The 21,790-nt window shown below is 39.3% G+C and overlaps 1 protein-coding gene across 5 annotated transcripts in view; it reads right to left on the reverse strand.

The window, feature by feature from the left end:
- Window positions 1-21,790, reverse strand: part of LOC105457802 (putative polypeptide N-acetylgalactosaminyltransferase 9) — a 195,341-nt gene that overhangs the window by 109,820 nt on the left and 63,731 nt on the right. The window lies entirely within an intron of this gene.

Genomic DNA, 21,790 nt, shown 5'->3' on the forward strand with positions numbered 1-21,790 from the left:
GACATATTACAAAAATTGCACTTTTTAAAAGGCTCTTCTGAAATCTTCATGACATTGGAAAATAGCAGCGACCAGCTGTTTCTCGAATGTCCCTGAAGTTTCATTAAATTTTCAATATCCTCGCTGCATCGAAAGAGCGCGATGAAATAAAGAAACGCAAATTAGAGCATTTCTACGATCGCCTAAGAAAAAATTCTCGAAAAATTCGGTAGCGCGCGTTGAATAATTACGCACATCAGCGAGGACAACGTTAACGGAAAAACCAATGCTGGTTTAACATGGTTTATAGATAACCGCCCGAAACACACGTTGCAGACAGAAGAAGCAAGGCTAGAGAGATCAGGCAGAGAAAAAGGCGAAGAAGAGAAATGTCAGAGATTATACATGGACAAAAATTCAAATGTTTCCCCGTCAGCAGCACAAATCCTTCTGAGCTTCTTTGAATAACAGATAATATCGTCAGAGAAAAAGATAAAGAATAGAGAGGAGAGAAGAGCAATGGCGCACACGTCGTCGACAACGCATACGAACACGTAGCGTCAGGAGACAGCGATATATCAGTAGTAGACTGTACATAAACAAACAAAATTACAAGTATGCCAGAGAGCTTCACGCACATTTACAATTTTATTTTAAATAACACGAGTTTTTCCGATAGACTAAATTATCCAATTTATTATTTATAAAAATAATATGAATTCTGATCCTCACGCGCGTACGTTGTTTATTTACCGGACCGATATTTTGTAAATTTTAATTTTTATCTCTATGCTTCGCCTAACATGTTCTCTTATCGAAACATTACCTACACACATGTCGCGTCTTATGTAAACATCAGATACCATTGCCGACTCCGGTGAAATTATCGCTCCACGAGTATCGAACGACATAAACTGACATTATCAAGATCAATAAGTTGATTCCATCATACTTTCGTATACCTGTTGATAGTAACTCCGATGTTGAGTAAAGACGACGTCATAAATCATCTGTGACAGTATCAGGGAGACGAGAGAGCCAAAGCGCAGTAGTTACAGTCGTCTAAGCAGAACGTCAACGGCGGTAGAAAGAACGGTAATGTCGTCGTCATCGTCGTCGTCGTCGTCGTCGTCGTCGTTGTCGTCGTCGCCGCCGTCGGCGCGGTCGTAGAAACCAGGATAAAATCCCGTCGCTGATGGCTTAATAGCCTCAACGTTTTGTAACGGTAACCTCCGCAGTGCCGAGATCTTCTGCACGTACATGCCCGCCAGCAAACCGAGGAGAGAAATGTTTTTGCACGACGTGCACGCTGCGCCTTCGAGACGACAAAGATCGTTCTCGCGTTTGTCGCGTTATGGACACGTACACACGCATGCAAAACACACACACACAACATAGCAACGATTGTATGAATGTGTACAGAGAAAATATTTTCCTATCGGACAGTTTGTGTTCGACAGCAATAGAGCAAAATCGGAAAAGTCGAGGCGTTATATTTGACGCGTTTCACTGCAATTGTCAACTGTCGACGGTTTATGGCTCGACTGTGAGTGGTTACAGTTCGCGCTGAGCAAACAATGCTGGTAATTCGACAATCGGATACCGTTTATGCACCGGTGATTAATATCACATTTGATATTAATGTCGGGGTTAAAGAAAGAATTATTGATGATGTCTATTTTGTGTAATATAGTATTAAAAATCCGATGTAATAATATTATATGTCGAAAAGTACATGCCGGATAAGATATCGCATATGATAGTATTGTCGGAATTAGAGAAAGAATTATTAATGATGTCTATTCTGTATAATATAAGCGTCAAAAATCAGGCGCAGAAATATTATATGCCGGAGAATAATTTATTGGCCATTACAGTTTTTGTTTTATGCAATATATTATATATTAAAAGAAATCGCATACAAGCTTGCAATCTTCAAATATCGTTAAGAATATGAGATCTGACAAAAAGTTGAAAAAAATGCATTTATTCTGTAGAAAAACGGTTTTATTTTATTTTTCACAGCTAGACTTTTCATTCTCAAAAAATCAGTCTAACTATAACAATCTCATTTGTTTTCTTGCTGCTGCGCGTGTGTGCATCGGTTTCTCGTTAAAATAAATCGAACCAGTTGAAAAACTATGCACAGCTTCTCCCTCGAGAAAAAGAGAGCCTGCATTCGTGTCCGGGGTAAAGGATACCCCGGGATCCTTCAGGATACAAAGGAGTCGGACGGACGTTGAGTAAACGCCACGGGTCAAAACTAACGAATGAAACGTCTTCGTTCCACCTTTTTCACGCGACAGTGTAAATTCAGCATTGTGCTCCCGAAGAAATTCCACCTCCATGAAACTTTTCCGGCTCTATTTCCGCTCTATTTTCCACGCCGTTGTAAGGCCTATATCCGCCGCCAACCCGGACCTGTTCTTTCACGCTCCGTTTTATCGTTTTCTTTCTACTCAATACTCTCCTTCCAGTTCCCTCGCTTTCTCTCTCTCTCTCCTTCCCGTTCCCTCTGTCTTTCTCTTTTCGATCGGAGCTCCATCGAGGCAGTTTGATCGCCGTCGCATACCGGAAAGGCCGCTTTTGTACGCGCGTTACCGGCAACACGCCGCTAACTCCATCGATTAAAGTAAGCGGGGGTTGTGACAGGTATGTCGTTTTTCATGGCGCGCCCTTATGCCAAGGACATGATCCTTTCTAGGCTGCCGTAGCCGGAGCACGTCGGCCGCGATCAATGGCCATGATTATGCGGGTGATGGTCTGCGCTGCAAGAGTGTTCATTAAAGGATCCTCTCGTCGGGGCAAAGTAAACAAGCGACAGCAAATTACCGTACACAAGGAAATAAAAAGTATTCTTATTTTCGAACGTTTTACTAGTTGTAAAAAATGACAGCCTCTTCGGTTTTAAAATTTTTAATTGCTTTTCAGGAGATACCTTAAAATCCAGTTATACCCGGGACCATTTTAGCATTTTAATTAATTGCCGTAAACAGACTCGGATTGTAACAAAACTGGAACAAAGCGTTCTTTTTTGGATTACGGCGAGATTACAGCAAGTCAATTTCCGTAAGTGGATTAACGGAAGAATGAAAGTACGTAGACCGTGTAAAATGGAACGGTTCGCCTTACGCACTCTCGAGGGGGACCGACTTGCGCAAACACGAATAGAGAGGTTGAGAGCAGTTGCAAGCTCGTGGAACGTTGTGCAGAGTTGGACGGCTGAATTCGGGCAAGGTGTGAGAATTTCCAACAAACAATGTCTCCCTGCGATTTCGTTTACCACCGCTTTCCTCGCACAACTCGTCCCTTTTCTTCTTAAACGCTAAGAAACTCGCACCCCCCCCCCCTACGCAATCGGCGCTCCCGCGACACGAACGATGCAATCTACAACTTGTCCCGCCACTTTGCCACGCGAAATTAACCTCCTGCCAACCGCGCCTTGAAAGGGACGCCAAGCAAGTCTGAATGCTTGGTTTGAAAAGAAAAGCCCGAACAATCTTAACCGTGGTCATTACAAACACTTAGGTGCACAATGGTGTTCCGAGACTTCGGATAGTTTGAAAAGAATATAACGAGCGAAACTGCCGTTAAAAAGTGTCAAGACACCAGGATCCTTTTTGGTAAAACAACAACGTGTGAGATTTATTAATCTTTTAAACGTCGGAGCCAGCAAAAAAGGAAAGGTGTTCGAAAAAAATATGATCTAGTTGATTAAAATAATTATTTTATTCCAATAAGCCGCTCAGAAATAACTATTTGACTTGATTTAATTATTCGACCATGAATTTTGATAAGAAATTAAGCACTCTATTTTTTTAATTTAAATTAAAAATTGTTATTAAGCAGAGTTCTTGTTATAAACTAAGGGAACTCTCCGTTTTTTGTTTTTTTTTTCCCCCAAAATGGAGCGGGAACTCTAATCAGAAGTATGAAATTTTAATGTTGAGGTGCTAACTTCACACAGCCCATTAATGTCATTGTTCATATTTAATTAAATAAATGGATAAAACTTATAACTGTATTATATTGATTTATAAGTTATATATATATGTGTATATTATTCATTAATATCTATTCATTTTACTAAGACTTTAATTCGCATAATTGGATTATAGTCTCACACATTATACGTACATTACGTTTTTAAAAATATATTTCGGATAATAGTGTAAATATGTTATCAAAAATCTTGTATTTTATTCCTGATCGGATGAGATTAAGTCGACATCACGCTGACATTAATCGCAGGCAGGAGATGATGCGCGTTCACGGTAACGAGTTGAAAGATGTAACGAAGTAAATGAGGAATCTTGGCTCTCTTACGAAATTTAATAGCAGCAAATTGATGCTCATTTCCGTAAAGTTTCTTATTACACGAAGCAGCCCTTACACGTACCTACTTGCAGCAATTTTCAAGGATATTGTCGCCCATCTCTAGCTACTTCCTCAGAACTGATCTCCTGTCTCGCGCATGAGAGAAATAGCGCATTTAACACCTGAGAATTCACGTAAGTGCATCCTAAGAGGGAAATTTTCAGCGTTACGGACAAAATGAGACAATGAAAGAAGTAATGAAGAATAATAGATTAATGCAATTATATACTTTCGACCTACCGTTTCGTTATATCGCGCAACAGTATTAAGTGTAAAGTAATATTAATAAATAATAATACTGCGGCTAAATTAACTTCTTCATTTTAGTTAATTTTGAGTTCGTCGGAACGATAACTTCCGACACATCACATACTCGAGCGATTTCTCTTTCCCCACTGAATTATATATATCTGCTAATTTATATCCTGCATTTATAATGGCGCTTTGAAACAAGAGAATGAGGGAACACTGTCAATTTTTCGTAACTGTGCTTGAGGGGGAAACCCCAGTAACGAAACATTCACGAAATTTCAATAACTTCCTTCATCCGATATGCGTGGGTGCACCGCATTTCGTGTGAACGGGGAACGTTCCTATCCAAATATTATTTTCCAAAATTCGCTAACTAGCGCAAGTTCGCCGCTTGTGTAATCGCTTCGACCAAATTGAAGCGATCCGTTTGGATGTAATTCCATCTGATGAACAGTCAACATTATGACTGGACGCTGAGTCAACAGCTTTATAATACGCTATATGGTCACCCAGCTCATGTAAATTTATAATATGCTATTTGAACGGTACCAAACAACGTAAACAACGCAAGAAAAAATACCTGACAATAAATAAAAAATGAAATGTGTATCTCTCTTTATTGGGGAAAAAAGACGAAAAGCCATTTATCTCTTTATTGTCCTTTCCATAAAATATCGTCATTCATAAAAGAGAATTCCAAATAATGATACTAAAAAAAAATGTCCTTTCGCTGTAAATCGGAAATACGCAGTAAAAAAATAAAATGAGCAGCTTTCTAGTTTTATTTTCTTTGCAAGTTTCCATGTCGCCAACTTGCCTGACCACTTCTACGCCAATAATGCCATTTGCGACGATCGGAGAGCCGATCAATGGAAATTTCAACGAAACAAGATTCGAGTAGTTGAGAAGTCCCTTACAAAAGGATAAGACGAGAAGGTGCAAACGACGAATAAAGGTAGCGGAGGACATAAGGGGTAGAACGATGGATAAAATCCCACGGACTTTCCAAATGGAAAACCCCTGACCCAACCAGAGATCGCCGCGAGACGACAAGTTTTCTCATAACGAAGTTTCTTTCGGTTCTGTACGTGATGCGCGTGTGATTCCTCGATTTTACCACCATCCACTATGATCTCGCCACCTCTTTTTCATTCCGCCGACAGCAACGGCTAATGGATTTAACGGCCGAACCGAAAGCTGGACGGATTCACCGGTGTAAGGTTTTTCGGTCGCGGAATACAGGCCGTGAAGAATGCCCGGGATGTAAGAGGGATTTATAAGGGCACGGAGGAACGAAGGTTGAAGAAAAGAAGAGGATGTCCGTAGAATTCGCCAATGAAGCGAGTTAATTAAGACGTTGCCCGCGTTTCCGAGAGCGCATTGCCGTGACCGAGAACGCCATTTTCTACAGACGAGATTTTTCCTCGCGAATGAACGTTCCGAGGCATTTCCACCAAATGTCGACATATTTCAAAGAAGACTTCATTCCTCCGTTCAAAAGCAGCGTTTTCAAGTTTTTTTTTTTGCGAGCGAAGAACATCTCCCGGATATTAATAAAATAAATATCTATTTAGAAAAACCGAGTATCTCAAATAAAGTCACAAAATAAATGTATATCTCATTCTATTCAAGTTATTAATAAATAATTAAAATTTTTGTTACAATTTTTTTGTTTCCACAATTAAAAATGTGAAAATGTATCTTTCTCAACGAAAATATCGTGAAATATCTCGTGATGCTCACGGAACATTACAATTTCGTGAAACGTTGGTCGGAAAGCATTGATATAAAAAAAAGTTGGGTAAAAAATTTCAAGAGATATTTTTAAAGCTTAACATTTTCATTAAATATAATTTTTAGGAATCGGACCACTCCTGACTTAATTTTTTAGAAATTGCAGTGCGCTTGTACAGTACTGTTTTATACCGACTAGAAAAATACCATGACGTGCATGTACAGTGGACTGTTTAAATGGCTTTTGGAAAGCGGAAAGAGGAGTGGATAAAAAATTGAGTAGCGTGTACGAAATTATCTAGCAGTGTTTCCTACGTTGCAGAATCCTGTCGTGCATTTGGTAACACGACGCGGTTATAGTTGCAAAGAGGAAGTGCTCGTCTTTGAGGACCGACTCGTCGTTCTCGCGGCGGCTTTGTCAACGCTCTTTGTACGATTTAATGAGCAAGCCCGCTTATCGTGTTCCACCTCTTGATAGCGGCGTTTTTTTCGAGCTACGCCGGCGTATTTTGTTGCGGACTAAAAGAGATACGTAATTCGTTAACTGGGAGTATTATGACATTACTTGCGTGCAATTTTGCAGTCCGAGATACGACGATAAACGTGACTATGATATTGTTTACAAAGTACCGAGATACTTTATCTTCGATATTTGTTAAATTTATATAATGTATGTAGACGTTATTATGTCACACAAACTGGAAAATGAATTTATATTAAAAACGTGAAAGCAAAGAATTATTGTCGCAATTTATATCTTCTTTTTTGTCCGTCGACACGGTTTTGATATCTAGATATAATTGAAGAAAATAACAGCTTATTTGTAGAAAAAAATAGACTGAGATAGAAAGATACCTATGTCTGTTTTTATCGCATCAGCAATTAAGAACGTCACACTTAAGGGATTGCGCAGAGCGAGGTAAAGGACCTTCGTGAAACCTCCACGGCTGGCAAACACGCGAAATGAAAATCAGCGACGCTCAGGGTGCATCTCATTCCCTGATCTACAGTGCTACGAACTAATGCACCCTTTGATGCACGAAACTAGCTTTGTCATCGGAAGAGACACGAAGGAAATACAAGACATTCGCCTCGATACTTTGTCTTAATCAACGTCAAATTACCACAGCACAATATTACGGTCGAAAGTTACATAGATATATAACAATTAAACGACAGCTTCCGTCTAAAAGATATCGTAAATGCACATTTACATCACTGCTCAAAATTATATGTTTGCAGCACAATATTTATAATAATAAATATCCTTTTAGACTGTCATACTGAATTTTTTTCTTATACACAAAATAGATAGTGAGATGTTAATCTAACAACCGTTCATTAAAATTATTAGTTATTATAGTTTCAGTACCGAAGAAATTTGCATTGCGTAAGAAAATTAACATGAATTTAAATAAAACGATTTGCTTTGCAATCTTTGCGCAATGCCGCTATTGTGGTGTTCGAATGAGAGAAGCCGGATGCAATCTACAGAATGCCGATCACTCGAATAATTCACAAATTTTAGAAATCGAGATATTACATTGTGTAAGAGAAGAGCTACTTGCATTGTCTCGCTGATTGAAGAAGCCGGAAACAATTGCTTTTGAAATCATGATGCAATGGTCAATTTGTCATGTATCGTTTTATAGGAATACAGTTTGCGATTGCGATGGCAAACCAGACGATGTAGCGAACGGATGAATACCCCGGAAGAGATTCAGCAGAAAGGAGATTCGAGCTTTAGAAAGTGCTAGTCTTTCATTAAATTTATAATGTTGTTATTAATCCCTTCCTTATATATAGTTTATACAATGAGAGGTATTCATTCGTTTCTCTGAATAGTTTCTTTGAAATTTTATTTATCTTTACGATTTAAAAATAATAAAAATTTATTTCACACTGATGTAGTTACGAAGAAATGAAGTCAGGAATCGTAATTTTTGGCGATGACAGGACGGTATTTTCAAGACAGTGCGTCTAAGACTGTAATTGGCTGCGGATGCACCTACAACTTGCAGCGGGGCATTGTAGCTTTACGGAAGAAAGCTGCCACGGCTCCTGCTGGACAACGTAATCTCTTTACTCTTTCTTCCCGTATGAATTATGGGGATATTACGATGGCGGCGCGGAAGGCGAGAAGAAAAGGGGACGCTCTCGCCCGTGGCGGCGCGAGTTACGCAGAGGTTGTTCATCATTTGACTGCATGCGCTGGAAATGTAAAACAAGACGCGTCTTGTTTGTCGCAATTTCCGTGCTTTTTCCCCGGCCGGCGTAATTTCCGCCCCGTGAGATTCCGTGAACGAACGGATCGGGCCGGCCTCGATACAGTCGATCTAAAATTCACTACTTTTTAACAAGAAAGGAAACGTACGCGCAGGGAGACTGCGCGTTCTGTAGATCGTTGTCTGATTAGTGACTCTATCGTGAGAACGGAAGTCTGGATTATATTTGCACAAAAATTCTTATTAAAAGGTGAAAAAAATGTGAGATCGGATTACGCCTATCATGTACCGGAAGATATGCTCCACGCGAAGCGTGACGTAATCCGACATGCGAAACAACTCCGCCGTAAAAAAAATACCGACTGCTCACCGTGTTCGCACGATAAAAAAGAAGGAAATTGCCCTTGGCCACGGAAATGCTCTTTCGCGTTTCTCTCTCTCCCCCCCTCCTCTCTCTCTCTCTCTTTCTCTCTTTCTGCGAATATCTTTCGGAATAAATTCTGCGCAAGACCGCAATGTAGATCGCGGATTTATGCGTGTGCGTGGCAGACGACACTGAGCGGAAACTCGAGTCGTCCGGAGACCCGCAAAACTTTGCTTTTATCTTCGAAAAGTTGCCGGCGAGGAGGGGATGATAAAGCGAGGAAGGGACCGGGGCGATAAATTCCACCGAGAGTACACGGACGTGAACGAAGGGGCGTAAAACGGTAAGGATTATCTTTATATACATCTAACGTAAGTATCCGTTTTTTTTTAAACAGAAACGTTCGTATAGTGTCATGCATGAGATTAACCGAACGATCTTTTTAAACTCGCGTATTTAACACTAAAGCGATGAAACACAATACAAGCACTTTCCCACGCATATACAAACTTTCGATTTTTCATAGATTTGTAATTAAGATTGCAGAGGGAGAGAATAGTATATGACATTGGTATTTTATACGAGACCGTATTTTATCGTAGGATATGACAGTCGTTATCTCGTTTCTCTCGCAACCAGGAGGAGGAACAATCATCACAGATAAATGCAATGTGAAATCGTAATCCAAGGTGGATTAAATGGAATTCTACCGCGATAACACACAACAGCGTCAGGCGATATCAGTAGCTAATCATGATATTTACCTTATTATGGGTATTTCCCGTTTTAATCGTTAATCGGAAGCAAACGGTGTGCGGCTATAAGGCATATATGTGCATGGAAATTATCGAGCTTACGAATTTACGCGTGGAATTACATTGCGCACACGAAAAAATCTGCTCCGTTGCGGTTTCGCGGTTGTCGTTACGACTATGACTGAAAGACAGCTGCGGTGCTCCAGGGAGAAATGTACAGAAAATCACGAAAATCCGTGACTGGCGGAGACGGCCGATTGGCTAATCGCACGCGACAGAGCGACAAATTGCGAGGACGATTAGTCTAATTTCGTTGACTGCGGGCGAACTGCAGGAAATTAAGTTAAGCGACTTGCGCGACTGCGAAATCGAAAGGTGCCGCGATGAGTCGTTAACCGCAAGAGATAATTGCACGATCCTGCGTGCCGCAATAAAAGCTTCGTTGTCCTGCGTCGAGTATCGAGCTCGGTTTTTACATAATACCCTTTCTTAAGAAAATGTCACAATGTACATTTTAATGTGCAATTGTATATGATGAAAACAAACGCGAAATTGGATTGTAATAAAAATACAAGAATTTAAAATACCGAGAAATATAATATTTTAATGCTTTTGTCGAAAAATAAGAAAATATATAAAATACCTTATACTAAAATAACTCAAGTTATTTTCGAAATTTTTGGAAAAAACGAAATTTTTTCTTCAATCGTTGAAAGAAAAACTTCGTTTTTTCCAAAAATTTCGAAAACCATTCGGATTATTTTGATGAAACTTGAAACATACACAAAGCTTCATCAAAATAATTCGAGTGATTTTTGAAATTTTGGGGAAAAAAGCGAAATTTTTCTTTCAACTTCGACATCCTGTGTTTTTGAAACTAAGCCATTTCAAACATACGGTCTTATAAAGTTATCTTCTTGAATTTGTGTGAGAACTCCTTAAATCTTTTACATCACTTAATACCCACCCTGTATATATAAGATCCCTTATTGTATATATAATTTGTGTATTATCGATTCTATAATTTTATGAAAAAGACTGACGAATTCATCTCGTGTGATGTTAGACGATAAATTCCGCAGTTCCTCGTCGGGAACCGATAGTAAGCACTTTACCGAATCTTCCTCCTACGATGGGGGATTAGAGGGAAGAGTCCGTTAAGGACTTCCAATGCTTCCGGTGTAAATCCACTCGCGCACGATCGACCTTGGCGATCGGCCAGAATCCGCGAATGGGCTCGCGATATTCCAAGTAATTCCGCTGTGTGTCGACGACGTACGAACATTTATAAAAGGATGTCGATACCAAGTAGAGTTTGATTTCGCGGAAGAATAACTTTAACGCAGGATAGAATAGAAATTTAATATTTTGTCGAGCGGTTTCAATTCCAGCTCCGCGTTTCCCCCCTCCCCCCATCGTTAAACTCGCTTGTCAGTAATTCCTTCGCAAGGGTATCTGCAAGAAAATACAATTTGAAAGCCGAATTTATAATTTTAAATAAAGCACGAGATTGAAACGTGGAAACCGACGGAGAGGGAGAGGGAGGGAAGGGATATTCTTGTGATTTAATTCTGTTTCGGTTGACGTAGCTCTGAAATGTTCATACACTTTTACATGTAAATGCGAAGTTACATCGTGACTGTAATATTCCATTAGAATAATTCGACGAGAGATATTAGCCCGCAGGTAAAATGGTGCATTGGGATTCTAAAGATCAAGCATAAAGCCCAGTACGGAGAGGAAACAAAATGCTCTTTTCAAGGCAAAAAAAGAGAAAGCGAGAAAGACAGAGAGGAAAGGATTTACTTTTGTCTCGTCGGTGTAACCTTTTGTGTCTCTGCGGCTGAAGTAAATAATCCGCGGACTCCATCATGCGCAAGTCGACATCTTGAAAGAAGAGAGAACTATTTTATTGCCGACAAGGGGAGGAATCGTGTGTTCGCGTCCTACTAAAATTCAAATCTACCGAAGGTGCACGAGGGAAAAGAAAACGGAAGGAACAGAAGAATAAGCGGACATGAAGATGCTTTAGTCGTGTTAAAAGAAGCATGAAATCGTTTTGATTCATGGTATATGTACCATGTAGTACCGAGACAATGGTGTATAATTCCGATTGTTCGCGGCAACAGGAACGGCTCAGACCGTGTCAATAAATTCTTTCAGTATATTTAGCATCGAGCTTCTTTATGTGTTTAAATAACAAGTCTTTTATATACGATCGTCGCAGTTAATTAATTGCATTGTACTGAGAAACACGTTCCGCAATTTTCTTCACTACGCGCTAATGTAATAATTGCGGATCGACATTGGTCCGGGACGAGAAGAAGCGTAGAGGAAGGAGGAAGCGGCAATAAACTCGCGCGCGTGTGCCTCCATGGCGAGTTAAACGCCTGACCTTTCGACGGCATACTTTCCCAATGGCGACGAAGAAGACCTCTCCCTCCTCTCTCGGCGAACAATCTCTCGCATCCTTTCTCGCGTCGCGTCGCGTCGCGTCGTATCGCGTCGTCACCGCGCACGGCACACATAGTTCAGGAACCAAGCCATCACATTCTGCAATAATTCTCATGAACATTCGAGCAACATTCGAGCGAGGTGTCACGTGGAATGTTGCGGGGTTTCGACGATGCGTCAACGCGTGGTTTCTCTTCGGCGGTTACGAAACATCGTTGTGTAATTCGCTCCCAGAGAAGATCGCGGTCGAAATAACGGAAATTTGTCCCGCGAGATAGCGCGTGTACTATAAATAACCGAAGTAATTATTGAGAAATTAAAATTTGTGATCTACACGTCTATACGGAAAAAAAAGTGCGAGAGGTACAGCTCCGTTAATTTTACATAATCCGCGTACCGCACACTTCTCCCGGGACAATAATCTCGAATGAACGGTTCAAACGTACCGTTCGCGTCGCGAGAATTTCATCATTCAGCTTCAAAGGTCAACGAGTGGCGCGCGAAGTGGCGTGAAACGGCGGCGGTGAATAAGAGAAAATAAGGAGGCATCTTAAATTCCGCGACTTTGTTCCATTCCATTACCTCCGCGCCAAACAAAAATGTTCCCAGCTAAGGATTAACATAAAAACCTGACATCCCCGTCTATCCTCCTCCCGTCCTCTTATGCAAAAACAGCCTTTAAGCAGCCACTACCACGGGGACGCAGCGTGCATTCCCGAAAAGCTACCGCCGCCGCCCGCAATCGCCGCATAAAATTTCGCGGTACTTTCGTCGTACTACTGAATTTTTATTAGTTTGCGCATTAGCATATTATGAGACCGTCGAGTTTTATGAAAACGAGACGCGCGAGTCTTCCGCAAATCCGACGATCCGTCGCGCGGCGCGCGAGTCCACGCCGCGAAGTCGCAGCAAGCCGTTTGTCGCAGTTGCGGAAATTAGGGCATCTTCGTATCTCAAATTCGACGACGAGAAGTTTTATACCCGACGGAAAATTTCAATCCGCGAACGCGCGCGATTCGCGCGTCACTCGTCACGTTCCATTTCGCACTATATAACTATATCGTACGAAATACGTTCTATAGAAACGCACGATGCAATCGCGTCAAAATAATGTTTGACAACGCGAGATACACGGCACGGACATTGGCAAATATTTGTTAATACTTTTGCTCCAATTGGCAATAATCGAATGCGAATGTTCCTTCGCTTGCGACCTGGTATATACGGGAGCCGATAGTCACGCGTGACAACGATCGATTCCCGCGAAATTAAGCGGCATCGGTCACGAAGTCACGTACAGGCTTCCGACGAGCATTAACTGCGATCGGGCTCGTTATCTTCGATGTTATCGCGTCGTCAGAGCAAACGTTTGCGTTACTACAAATAGCGAGCCGGTACTCCGACGACGACGACAACGACGACGACGACGACTCAGCCGGATGTAGTTAATCCATCGATCGGCGAAGCATTACGAACGAGAGGCATCGCAATGACCGGTAACAGTTTCAACGCGTGCGTTGAAACTAAGCGTAATATATCCATAATTCCGTTATCAAATTGCAAACTGACAATATAATAATACTAATGTATACTTTACGTCTATAATTTAATCGCCAAAGCAACAATCACGCAAATAATTTTTACACTAATAGCGTTTATTATCCATTATTCAAATTAATAATTTAATCATCTGTACAGATTGCCGTTCATGACGGCACTATTGATCAATCGTCGATGAAATTCTATTTTTCAAAAGTGAGATAAAATGAAATTAATATTATAGTTAATAATCTTGTATTGATAACATTCATGTAGGACAGCATACATATGTTAATACAAAATGGATAATTTAATTACGTATGTATAACAGATTATTGATTTGCAAATATATGAATCAAATATAGCGTAATATGTTATTAATCCATGGGAATTGTCGGTGCTTGCGAAATATTAAAGTTGTTATAAAATGTATCGGATTGGCAGTTAAATTATCAAGTATTTTTTTCTGTTTCTTCTTGCCAAATATTTATTATATAACAAATTATATAATAAATTCTCAACGTCTCCATTATACTTATTTTATTTTCATAAACGGAGAATATTAGTTCTCACCTTATATCATTTTGCCATTTATGGAAGGACCACAGAACACAAATATAAAATCACTTTTCTTACTACTATCCTAATTAAACAAAAAGTTATATGTGTATAAGATAAGATATAAGTTATAGACATAAGTTTGAATAAAGCATCGTGCACAATTTAAGAATAAAAAATTATTATCGTCATAAAATGAAATGAACTGATATTTCAATATATCACAAAGTAAACGAGGTCAACGCTAAAAAGACAAATCGGGATAATCGAATTATGATTGATTGTGCAAGCGAAAAGGAATTATTATGAACACGCATCCGAGACTGTCTGATTATATTTAAATGTCAAGTGACATCACTTCGAACAAGTCTCGTGAATTTGCGCCATCGCGGCACCGTGATGAATACCACCTAATTATCTTTATTATCCAGTGATCACCGACACCGTACAAGCGTATAGCGCCTTATTAATGACGACATTTCGCGCGGGAATTTCGGGCTTTCCGCAAACTGCAATCGTGCACCTGAATTTTTTGTTCGACGACGCGACACGTTTCACCATAGCGGTGCAACGATGCCATGCAATTAGCGAAACCGCAGACGTAATCGTCCCGAGAGATTGCCCAATTTAAATAATGTTTGCCCGCCCCATGCTCTTTCATAAGCACAAATAGCGAAGAGCGTCCCCCTTTTTTTGTTCGCTCGCCAAAAGATGTATAATGAAGCGCACACACCTTCGTGCAATCAGATCAATCTCTGCAATGACTGCAACCATTTGCCAACCGTTTTTAATTAAAAGCTAATTCATATTCGAATCTTGAACGTCTTTTAAAACTGATTACATACAGCAAATTATTCTTCATCAATTAGACGTTTTTTTTTTATAGGTAAACGTAAAGAGCTTAGATTTTTCTGTAAACGGAATCTATATTTCCCTTGTAAATAAAATTTTTTATTTAGATCACGCGAGTCATAAAATTCTGTCATAAAATTTTAGTTATGCGTCACGAAATTGGAGATGTTAGTAACCTTTAATCTATCGCGTAAACAAAGAAGACTTGACCGCGGAAGAGTGTAAGCAAAATTTCAACTTTCCCTCACTTCTAACATGTCCAATCGATAAGAGTCTTTATTGCAACGAGCATAGCTTTCGAAAGAGCCTCTGGATACTTGTACGATTAGTTTCACGTCTCTCTCTGTTAAAAGCGGAAAATTGTCGACGTTGTACATCACGACGGAATAATATTACGCGATAAATTATTCAACGTTTGTACATACGTCAGTCACGAGCGTGCACCTGTGTGATGTCAATGAGACATACTGCTCATTAGGTACAGTGCATTAAATTTGTAATATCTATTTAATATCTTCCTGTTTTCATCTTGCTTTCGTAAATATACTCATATCTTTTTAGGGACACACGCATAATTATACCTTCGAAAAACTCGTCCTTGGATTCAAAATAAGCTCCTTTCTAATTATAGGTTTTCAGAGATGCCTTCCCTGGTGTGGTTTCCCAAGTTCACAATCTAAAGTTGAACAAACTGGAATTTAGATAATGAAATAATTTGATCTTCGTTTCTACGACGCTGCCGGTTGCAATTCCGGTGAAAATGGAACAATTGCAATGCTGTGTTCTTTCGTTATGCGCCTCGGCAAAGCCCCTTTGGCGTGTCGAACTCTACTCACGAAGTTCCATTCGGATCTGGAGTTTTTGGCAGATATCCAAAAAGCCTACCGAAAGTTTTTTTTTTATCTTTTCTTTCTTCCTTTCTTAGTGACATTGACTAGATGGATTTATATCTATAACGAAAGCGCGCGCACGCGCACGAACGCATCCCGTTACCGCTGTTTCCGATGTTTCCTTTTGCTGTATTTTAAAACTTTCCCGATAACTCACGGTCGACCGAGGAAATTTTTTTCCCCCCGCCGGGAAAGCATCGTGAGAGAAATTACTCTTATCGACTAATCGCGAGTCATGTATATCGTACGTCACGTAAACGCCACGCCACTCGGACGGCTTTGCATTTCAAATGCTGTTACAAGAAACGACTCGGAAAAGCTTAGACGCTAACGTTATAGAGCAGCATGTGACATCTTATCTAGAATATTTTTGTAATAAAATATTTATAAAATATACAATGTGTGTATATATATACTACTACTACTACTACTACTACACACACACACACACACACATACACACACAGAGAGAGAGAGAGAGAGAGAGAGAGAGAGAGAGAGAGAGAGAGAGAATGTAATATTAAAATATTAAGCAAAAACGTTTATGTGATATCTCTATTAATCTCATTTATCATGTATGTAACACGTTAATCTTTGATAATATTGAACACAGTTATGTGTTTAAGAGCTTATCAGCAGTTACAGATATTTTTAAAGAAGACAATTGATATGTCGTGATTAGTTTAACTATAGGAATAATAAAAAATATCCTGTAAGAGAGAGAGAAAGAGAAAGAACGAATAGAATAAAAGTATGGAGATACTTGGCGCATACAAAGCTTCCGTCTGATTAGTTATATTGCCTAATTTGAGAAATCTACTTAGGGAATCGGGTAATCTACGTAAAGCACCTCTCGTAATGATCTCGTTTGCTAGTACGAAGAAGCGGAACTTTCCCGTTCCGAATCGATCGGCGCAGCTGGAAACGCGATAAAAGTCCGCTATCTAACATCGACGAGACGGATTATTTCATAGTACGATCGCTCGGGTAGGCACGTAATTGTGAGCTTCGTGAGGCAGGCTCCGACCATTGACATAAATGAGACGAGAAATAAATCTACAGCTTAATTGAAACGATCCCCGGTAATCTCGCGTGTAACGCCGATGTGCATCTCCGTTAGCAAGAAATGTTCGTAAGCCCTATACCTCTGATTTCAATGAGAACTGATAGCTTCATTCGTGCAAGCAAGTATAATCCTGATGAGCTTTCTTCGATTTTACTGATATCCGAATTTCAGAGTTTAACATTCTTAAAATGTATTTCGTTAATTTAGTTTATTATATTTTTTGCTCTTTATTTATATCTTCAATTTATATCTTCAATTTATTAGCAAAAATTTATAAGTATTATGAAATATTAATAATATGAAATCTTGATCAATAAGCGGTGATGAAATGAATAATATAATAATTTTACGAATAATTCATCACTTATAAATGTAGCCAATAAGTAGAATATATTAAATAAGTATTTATCAAAATTTTTCTATTTTCTTTACTCACTGTTATAATTATATGTATAATAAATGCAAAAAATACTTATTGTCAAAAAGTGATAAAAATATTCCTCGCCTTGTAAATCTATAATAATTGTAATTGCGACCATTATATATTTTACGTGTTTTTTTACATTATCTCTGTTCCAAATAAAAAAAATTGTAATTTGCTAAAGTTGCACGTTAAAAACTGGCCATGAATTATTACTCGAATCTATTATATAACTTGATTCAATTTGCGTAACTTATTAAACGACAATAATTGATCGCGATAATAAATACGACCGCTTCCGTCACGCAGCGGTTGCACCGTGGAAAATGATAACAATGCGATAATGATATGATAAATTCATTGTTGTGACGTGCTGCGGGCTTCTAATAATACTCGTTAATGAGTTGAATTATAGGTATCAAAAGATATCACCAAGTCCATGATATCATCCCATAAATTTTTAATGGATCAAATTTGCGCTAAAAATAAATCTTGAAACTGTCAATTAAATATTCACGAATTTTGACACTCGGCATGGTAATGCGATTCGGCGCGACAAAAAAAGAAGAAATAACATCAAAATGAGATGCTAATGAACACTGCCATATGGTTGACGATATTCTCAACCATACATAATAAAAACAATAAAAAGAAAGAAGTAAATAAGTTAACGGGATGAATGTAATTATAGAACTGTAAGTTGGAGATATTAATAAGTCAATATTAGACATCTGGATATATGATGGACATTAGTGATCATGTAATATTCATTGGCATTGCTCATGATCTTATAATTAAATTTTCTAGCACTGATTTACTTAATTCAAACTAATTTAAGCTTCTTATCTATAGTTAATGCAATTTAGAAAGAGGCAAAAATAAGAGATCTCTCCCAGACACCTGTACTTTATAAATAAAAAATGATGATGTCAGACATTGTTAGTTTCTTGAGTTTCTTCCAAGATAAAAATAATATTTTATTTAAAATAATATTTATAGAAAAACGAAATATATTTATTCTCGAATGTGCATTTTCAGCGAATGGACGTCGCCAACAGGACGATGTCCTTTCCGATGAACGGTGCTCGTAAAGTCGCCGCGACCTGCCGGCGCAGCCGCGCGATGTAAAGTTCACCTCATAAAGCCCCGACCTAATTCGGCCAGTGTAATAAACCCGTAATGAAACGGCGGCTTCGTACGCGCAATACGAGTGAACTCGACTCTGTGTCGCTCGCACGTGCCGAGCTATCGTACACAGCTAGGAAGTTGGTGGCTGAAGTGCAAGGTTAAGAGATTGCATCCGGTAAACGGGAAGCGGTGAGATTGCGACGATGTAGCCTGCGGTGGCCGCGACTTTACGATAGACGAAAGGGAATCAACGCCAACGCACGTCACGCCATTGAGACTCTAGTCCGAACCCGTACGATCGACGTTCTGCAGTGACTGGTGCAGCGACGTGAATAAAAGCACCAACGAAAGATGAATTTTCTTTGTAAATATTACAGATAATCAATAACCGCGATTTCGGCTTTAAAAATGGTCAGAGGAATCGTTCACCACAAATCTGCTTTCACGCTCCCACGCGGAAAGAATGATTTTGTTGAAAGGTCTAAAAATTTTGCTAAATACAGATCTGAAAATAATTTTTTGTTGAATCATCAAAATAATTTGTTGGAATGTTAAAACTGATAAGCATTGCTACAAAACGTTTTGATATTCTAGCAATCATTTTTAACTTTCGCACAAAATTATTTTGATTATTGAACAAAAAATTATTTTCAGATCTGGATCAAAATTGTTCTTTCCGTGCAGAGAGCGCGATATAATGGATTAGAATTATAAATGTTCTAAATGTCTACCGTCAATCTGAAATTTCAACTATACCCAACTCCTGCATTAATGATGTGGGCTTTATAAAGTTACGCTTTAGAATTACATAGCTTAGAGCTATTCGGCACGAGTGAAAGCGTCGAATAAGATTTAACGCGAGTCCCGTGGGATTCGCAAACAAGTTACAGCACGAAATCAAAACGCGCCGTCGTCGCGATCAGTCAAATCCGGTGTATCGCAGTCGACGAAGTGTACATCTAAGTGTATATATCCACGACGCGGTGACGTCTGTCCTCTTTCGAGGCTGCTTCTCGCCTGCTGCCAGGTATCAGTTTACCGATGCTTCTATCCAAGAGAATCTCCGTATCTCCGGCTCCTTTCTCTTTCCCGGCTTCGGTTAATAAGCGCATTCCGCACCGCTATACGCGCCCGCGGAAGGAGAGAGACTACGACTACGGGATTAGATTACCGCATAAGCGGCTTATTTATCGCTGCGTCGGTGCGTGGATTTGCAACAGTAGCGCAATCAGACACACAGCCGCCGAAACGGATATCCGGCAAATTCGCGTGCCCATGCACGGAGAAAATAATACTCGTAAATACTCCATGAAGATCGGAAATGTGAGCGTATATAGATAGATCGTGTATCGGTCGGTCTCGCACGTAACATCAATAGATTCTGATTGATTTTAATCGATGCACGCTGCACATAACTCGCCGCATACTTTGGCGCTGGTGCGAATAAAGGTGCGCTGAAGAATCTGTACGCGCGCGCATAGTTCGCTTCTCGAGTTTATCGCGATGCCAATGGCAGCGCTTCAATTTAAATTCCATCCGAGTGGATTCGTTACAGATCGTCACAGAGTGCCGAACAGCGGCGAACGGAATTTGACGAACGGGATAAAGTATGTGAATGACCGTTCGCCAGTGAATGACCACTACGTGTATACAAATATATGTATTTTAATTCTGCGTAAAGTAACACAACTTTTTTTTTTTTACAGAAAAGTGTGACGTTGGATAATGTTTAAATTGAAATAATTTATTTCAATTTAAATACAATAATCATTCACCAATGATTTCACTAATGTCAGTTTCATCATTCCTCTTTCACGATTTTATATATATATATATATATATATATATATATATATATACACCTTTACATTTAAAATCTGTCGAACGATATGTATATGATGAAAACGACGTGTCCATTGAGTAAAATGTGCTGTAAAACGATACTTTTTAACGTTAACGCATTTTAATCATGTTAATACGTTCGATTGATTGACTGTTAAACTAATATCGACATGCTCGAGCGATATTTTTCACCTAAATAGGAAGCTTGTGGAGAAAATGGGGAATAAATGTTGCAGTAAATAAGTGGAGAAGATAAAAGCGTATCGAGGCTCGTACTTCGGAACGTTGATCGTGCTCGTTGCTACTAACGCGGCTTAGAAGGCGTAACGTAGTCATAAGCCATCGGCATCGCGACTGACTGCTATAGAGCTTGGCTAGTGAGATATTCTTCCGCCTTCTCTTCCTTCCTTCGATGTTTCGCTACTTCGCATCGCGCAGTTTCTTCGTGGTCTGTTGCGGCCGTTACCGGAAGCAACCGCGTGTAGCGATAGAAAGGGCAGACACGTAAAGGCAGCTTGGATTCCTCGGCTTTGCCGGAGCTGATTCTCCGTTCACCAACTTCTTTATGAGATGTTGAAGCGAGATGAACAAAGGCGGAGAGCCGACCAAGTTTGTCGACGATTATTCCGATATTGAAATTTAATTAGATGGTACATACAAACTATAAACCATTCACGCGCTAACAATCTTATTCATGACATATCATGCTCTGTGTTTCGAGAGAATATAAAATTATATGATATTTATATAACAAATATGAAATATGATAACGCGAAAGGATCTAAAAGGATTCAAAAAGAGTAATTCGATTGTGTGATATATTCTCGAAATATTGACATTAATTTAACTTAATTTAACGAATGTGAGACATCGCCAGACTGAGGCGCAGATTCATGTAATTATTTTATTAGCCCCTCTGTGGCTAAAATTATAATTATGAATTATATCATATTACATATAAAAGCTGTAACGTTCTGATAATAGATATTCAGCAATTATGGCACGTTAGTTATTTTTGCGATACGTTATGACATAATTCGCGCTTCGAATTGTTCTCGATAATGAGTTTGACATCACTCATCGATATGCTCGTTATCGAAAATATACGCTCGTTCTATTGTTACTGAAATTTGAAGTCAATTCAATTTTCCGCTCACACTACCAATTATTATTGAAGTGACGAATTAGCAAGTATTTCGACAATTCGGTTATGCAATTGGATTTCGAGTAAAATACGTCATGTCGTTGATAAAATTACGATTATGTATAATATATTTTAAATCACAGAAGTAACTTATTTGCTTTCTCATTGGTTAAAAGCGAACCGAGGCTTACAAGGTAATAAAAATTGATT

This window comes from Wasmannia auropunctata, unplaced genomic scaffold (assembly GCF_000956235.1).
Source record: "Wasmannia auropunctata unplaced genomic scaffold, wasmannia.A_1.0 LD335047.1, whole genome shotgun sequence".
Lineage (NCBI taxonomy): Eukaryota > Metazoa > Arthropoda > Insecta > Hymenoptera > Formicidae > Wasmannia > Wasmannia auropunctata.